The sequence below is a fragment of the Panicum virgatum genome, chromosome 5N (assembly GCF_016808335.1).
Source record: "Panicum virgatum strain AP13 chromosome 5N, P.virgatum_v5, whole genome shotgun sequence".
Taxonomy (NCBI): Eukaryota; Viridiplantae; Streptophyta; class Magnoliopsida; order Poales; family Poaceae; genus Panicum; species Panicum virgatum.
The window spans coordinates 68,718,267-68,724,266 of NC_053149.1; positions in this window are offsets into that span (position 1 = coordinate 68,718,267).

Sequence of the window (6,000 nt, forward strand, 5' to 3'; positions counted from 1 at the left end):
GCGTTTACATTTCCTTTGTATCTGCAAGAAAATTTGACACGGCCACATGTTGTAACCATTTCCGTTCAGGTGAAATCTGCTCATGCAAATGCAAGGTGGTGCACTGCGTTGAATGAATGTTGCGGTGAAGCTTTGAGCTGCCATTCGTTTTGCCTTTCAGATGGGAATATACATGTCGAAGCTCATATAAAGATGTCTCGGAAGAAGTCCTAGTTGCTCTGCTACATGGGACCCATTCGTTTTTGTTGAAACCTCGTATCTGATTTTAATTCCCCCTCGTTTTGTTAAGGAGAAATAAGGTCACCTCTAGGTGAAATTTGTTTTGTCGTTGCTGAGTTTAATTAAGTGCTCGTGTGTAACTTATCTTGCTGGATCATGGATTTATTTTAAGCCAAAACAGCTGGATTGATGGACATTTGCAACAACTTGGATGTCGAATTTCAGAGATGTAAAAGGTTTGGTCGCTGCCATTTCCTGCGGCCGACGTGGAGCAGCAGAGCTACTTCTTGCTTATTAAACGTGTGAATGCATTGTAATTTCTCTAGTAATGCAAGTGCAACAGAGAGCTGCAGCATCAGTTGCGGCATGCTGTCGTCACCGAACCAGTTGTGGTCTTGTGGATTGGAGGGAAGCGGGCTGATCTCGTTGTCGCCGCCGAATGGACGGTTTGTTCACCCTCGTCGCGATTTGGTCACTGCTATCTCCGCCGGTACGATCACAGCCATCGCCGAGGCGTGGGATTCACTCTTTGTCCTCATCGCGCAGGATCAGTTCATCACAGGAGATGCTCCCGATTTTTGTGTGGCTTTCCTGAGGTCTTTTATTAGAGCGCGGGCCACCTGGGAGAAAGGCAAAGTTAGCTGCGACCCGGCCTAGCAGGGAAGAAGGTAAGGCGAAAAAAAGGAATAGAGAAGATATTGGGCCGGCTAGTTGAAAATGATTTGGGCCGGTGGGCTTAGGAACGTTGAATTCGATATTATTTATTTATTGTTAATCCCATTTGCTACACTCCTCTCATCTCAAAAATAAGATTTGCTATATCATGCTCAATATTCCTGAATGGTAATTATAGCCGCTTACACTCGAGGATTCAGACATGGGATGCGGACTAAGGAGGAGTAGCCAGCCTTTTATTGTCACGACTGACCAAAGCTGTGAGGAAGAGGAATGATGCTACTAGCCTCTCAAACGATATGGACATATGGGGCGCATCTAGTCTCCCCAGCCATCATCAGTCACCCAACTCTTGACGCGGCAGGTCTCCAGGTAGGGGGCCCGGCGGCGGCGCACATGTCGCCGCCGCGTGGGTGGGTGGGTTCCGTCCCGTCCCCGTCGCTAGCTCCGATCGGTCGGCTGTGATTACTCCATGTTAGCATCTCGTCACCTACGTCCGCCTAACCCCAGGCAGTCGTTCCTGGCAGATCACGAAAAGCTCCGGCCCCGCTAGGGCGTCGCGCGCCGGTGATGAGCCGTGAGATGGGTTGGTGCCGTAACTGTAGGTACCGGCTGGGCGGTCTCCTAGGACCCAACCCACGTCCCCTCGCCCATGACACTCATGGCCGATGATCGCGCCGCCGGCCGGACGCGAGGACGAGGGCGCCCGCGCGTGCCATCATGGATCCATGTCGCAGCTCGGGGTGGTAGGAATCTATCCACGGACGGACAGGGCGGAAGAACGCTTCCTCCTCACGCCTGCTGATTGCGCGCGGGGAGGGAGGAGCGGCGCCGGCAGCAGCATGAAGCCAGCAGCAACAGTGTGCCAGCCGAACCATGGCGCGCATGGGGCCATTGCCTCATCACCGCTAGCTCCGTCCCGGATCCATGCACCACGAGTCCATGAGTGCGCTGCACGCAGCGGCACTCCGATTTCTTCTCGTGTTGATCCGGCCGGCGAGTAGCCAAGAAAATCGGAACAACAGCGCTCCTATACCTACGGCTAGTTTGCAGCAGCAACAACAAAGCGGCCAGCTGCTGAGGCGGTGGTGTAGGCGACGGAAACCCCGCTGTGCTGGCCTGTACCCACACGAGCCCCCGATCCAAATCTGATGGTGGTCATGAGTTGCGCTACTCACGCTAAAAAAATTGCATGCATGGAGTATTAAATAAAATTTATTTGTAAAACTTTTTCACATATGGATGCAACTTGTCGCGACGAATCTAATGACGGTAATTAATTCATGATTGACTACATTAATATTATAGTATGTCGGTGTTTACCGCCAAGCCTGCTCAGGGATACTCTTAGCAGTAGGATTTGTAGGTAGAGATCGACGGCTCTGAAACTCGATGGTGCAAGAAACACAAAGATTTAGATAGGTTCGGGCCGCGAGTTGCGTAATACCCTACGTCCTGTGTGGTGGTTTGTATTGCCTTAGGTGTAGCTGTGTTTCGAGGGAGTCTCTGCCCGCCCTTATATATCCGGGGGGACAGGGTTACACGAAAAGTCCTAGCCGAGTACAGTTGGAGTCCTTCTACAACACGATCGGGTAGTTTCATTGTACTGCAGCTAGTACTACGCCTATTCGGGTAGTTACAAAAGAGGTAAGATACTTCCATGAGCTATCCCTTACTCTAGAATATTCTAAGCCTGTGAGCAGTCCCACTGTCCCGGGTCTGACAAGCCCCCGAGCTCTTCGTAGCCGAGTCCTGCAAGCGTCGAGTACTTGGACGGCGTCTTCGAGTACTTCAAGTAGTCAGAACATCCTTCTGATTGCTTCTGGATCTTCCTTCTGATGCGCCGAGTAGTCCTCCAAGTACTCGTGGTTGCTCCGAGGCTGTGAGGTGCTCAAGCCCTAAAATCTTGATCATATATGGTGCGCGAAGTACTCGTGCTCCATATGGAGTAGCCCCCGAGCCTTAGGTTGAATCGCAGAATCAGGCTGAGGGTCACTTCAATCTTTTTTCCTTCTTTATTTTTTAAAAAATTTGAAAAATAAATCTCTGATACACATATCCCGCAGCCCTCCGAGTCTTAAATTTAAATTTCTCCATTTAGATTTAAGAATCAATGTAAACTCGTGGTAAAAATTAAAAACTTCCCTGAGAAGGAAAACATTCGTTGGCATCCCAAATATTCACAAAATTGCTCTTGAAGACCGTATAAAGCCAATTGAAAATTTCCAAAGGTTTTACCCCTTGAACTCCTGGCCGCTGTCAAACTCAGATTCACATTTGTCTCTTCTCAGTCAAAATCCAAAAGCCCCTCTCGTAGCCCCCAGCGAAAACTCGCGACTGCGAGATGGCTCCCAAGAAGATTAAGTCCAAGATTGAAGAGGGAACGATCGCCAATATGTCCACAGGTTGGCGTAAAAGCAAGATGTCTGAGTCACTGGTCCGGGAGTTGGAGAGTATGGGTCTCCTCCAAGAGCAAGGCGTAAGCCAGTGGCGCGCGGGTGAAGGAGAAGATTACCCCAAGGAAGGTACCCTTGAGACCATTATGTTTCGCGATTTTGTAGAACGTGGTCTCACTCTTCCCGTGTAAGAATTTTTCTATAGACTTCTGTGAGGCATTCCTTGGAATTCTCCCACATTTCCACCTTTTCCAATATTTCTTCTTCCTTGTTCCAATCCCTAATGCCACCAATCCCGCCGTCGTTGGGGGATGTGAATTGGTACTCCGCCCTGAGAACCGAGGCGAGTACTTGGCTTATGATCCGGCGGGTCAAGGAGCCGAATGGAAGAAATTCTGGTTCCATGTTGGGAACTTTGAATCCACACTTCCAGAAAGGACTACTGGTGCCCCTCCAAGTCCAGGAGAGCTGATCGAGTAGAGGACCTGGCAGCAAGCAAGTTGAAGCCATTCTTCGTACGGTTGCCATTATTAAGAAGAAAGGAATCACTGGAGATCATGTGGTCTTCTCATTTATCAGTCGCCGTACGCAGCCTCTCCAGCTGCGAAAGCATCCTGCCTTTAGATATGAAGGTACGCAGGATCCCACTAGGATGTCCTCAAAACCAATGGCTCAGTCTGAAGTCGTAAAGAGATGCTGCAAAGTACTCGATAACTTCGACAAGTCTTTGACGCTTCCAACACTCTTCTCGGCACAAAATCCTCCCTAGAATGCCAGGATACGTGCTTTGGATACCATGTCGAGTACTTATAGTTAATTATTTTTTGATCTTCTGACTAAGTATTGGCTTCTTTCTGCAGAACAATTATAAATCCTGGTATTGTATGCCTCCGACTTCTGCAAATGCTGATTCTGACAACAGCAAGAAATGGAAGGTGGCTCCCGGACAATGTTGCAGAAGAAAGTCCCTCATCTCGATGCCGGCGAGTAAGTATATAATATTTTGTTAATTGTATCCCATTTGCCTCAGCTTTCTTATTCAGAATCTTGCTTGGCTAGGGTCCAACATCTTTCGGCGCATGAAAAAGATCAAGTCCAAGACTTTCGCAACTGGGTGTCGAGTGGTTCGGAAGAAACTAGTCGATCAGCCCCCGATTCTCCTGTAATTGGGTTGATCGAGACCCCAGCTGCCAGTTTCCCGAGTGCAGACACAGCTGAGAAACCAAGCGAACCAAGCCCTGAAACATCTGATACTCCTGCGGCTGCTGAAGGAGCTTCCAAAGCTAGTGGATCTAGGAGTAGTGGAGCAGAAGGGTCAAAAGGTCCTTCCATTCGACTGGTACTATTCCAGTCTATGCCTCAGTCCGCCCAGGAAGAGTTGGGAAATGAGCTGTTTGATGATCCACTGTTGTCTCTAGACAACATGAAGAAACTTGCATATTGTATGCAGTGGAGTTTTAAATTTACCAAGGTGAGTCTTCTGTCACTACTTGTCGAGTAGTTGTTGATGTCTGACCAGATTCGCCTTGTATTTCTCAGGATGTAGCCAATCGATCTTTCTTGAAGTCTCATGCTTTATATAAGACTGTAGACAATCGGAAGATCTTAGAGGAGCAAAAGGCCATGATTGCCAAACGACTGGATGAAGCCCTTGCTGCTCGGAACGAACTTTATGAAGCAAGTTAGCAGCATCATCTGGAGATTTGTGACATGAAGCGCCAGATTAAGAACCTTGAGGAAGAAAGATCAAAGCTTCAAGAAGAAAATTCCAGACTTCAGAAGCAATTACAGACTGCCCAAGCCTGTAAGCACTCGATCTTTTGTCCTAATTTTGCTTTGTCATATCAATATCTGAGATATCTTCCCATCAGGTTCTCCGGAAGACCATACTCGACTAATAGCAGCAGCTCAAGCTCTTGTGGATGTGGTTGATAATGAAGAAGAGTCGTCAAGTAGCAAGTCCTTGGTGGAGCATTTGGAAGAAGCTCCCCAGAAAATTTTTGATGTTATGACAGATACTTCGAAGAATTATCTAACCCACATGATAGGAATAGCTCCCAGTTGCTCTGATGAGAAATTCCGAGAGTATTGTAAGAAATCAGAAGTAATTGCAGAGGAAATTCTGAAGAACATGGCAGAGTAGACTGCTCGTAACAACTCTTATAATCTTCAATGAGCTCTTGTCGTTGTTCATAGCTTGTATCCTGTTGGTATGTTGTTGGCGCTCCTTAAGTACCCCTTTTATCCCTTGTTCATCCTTGATAATGGCATGAATTTAATATCAAAATCACTAACCGTCCTAACCCCGGCCTAATTATTGGTCATTTTCACGTTTGCACATATATTTTGGTGGAACTTTGTTTTTGCAGGTTTTTGGCCTATTTTGGAGCATGAAATGAGGAGGCCTGTGATCGAGCGCTAACACGAAGAAAGACGAAGGCCAAAGCCCAAAGGGAGGACCAAAGGCCATGTTGATTCGAAGCACATTCATGCACATCCATCCTCCAAGAGAGCCCAAAGGACTAAGCCCACAAAGATGAGATCAAGATACTTCGGGATTAAGCAAAACAAATGAAGATTTATGGAAGGATTCCCTATCCTATCCTTTCCCCGAAGATATCTCCAAGATAACGACGTCCAAAGGGGTGCAATCATGAATGACATAAACTCTAAAAGATGCGAGGAGTCTACACGCAAAAGATGAGACCGA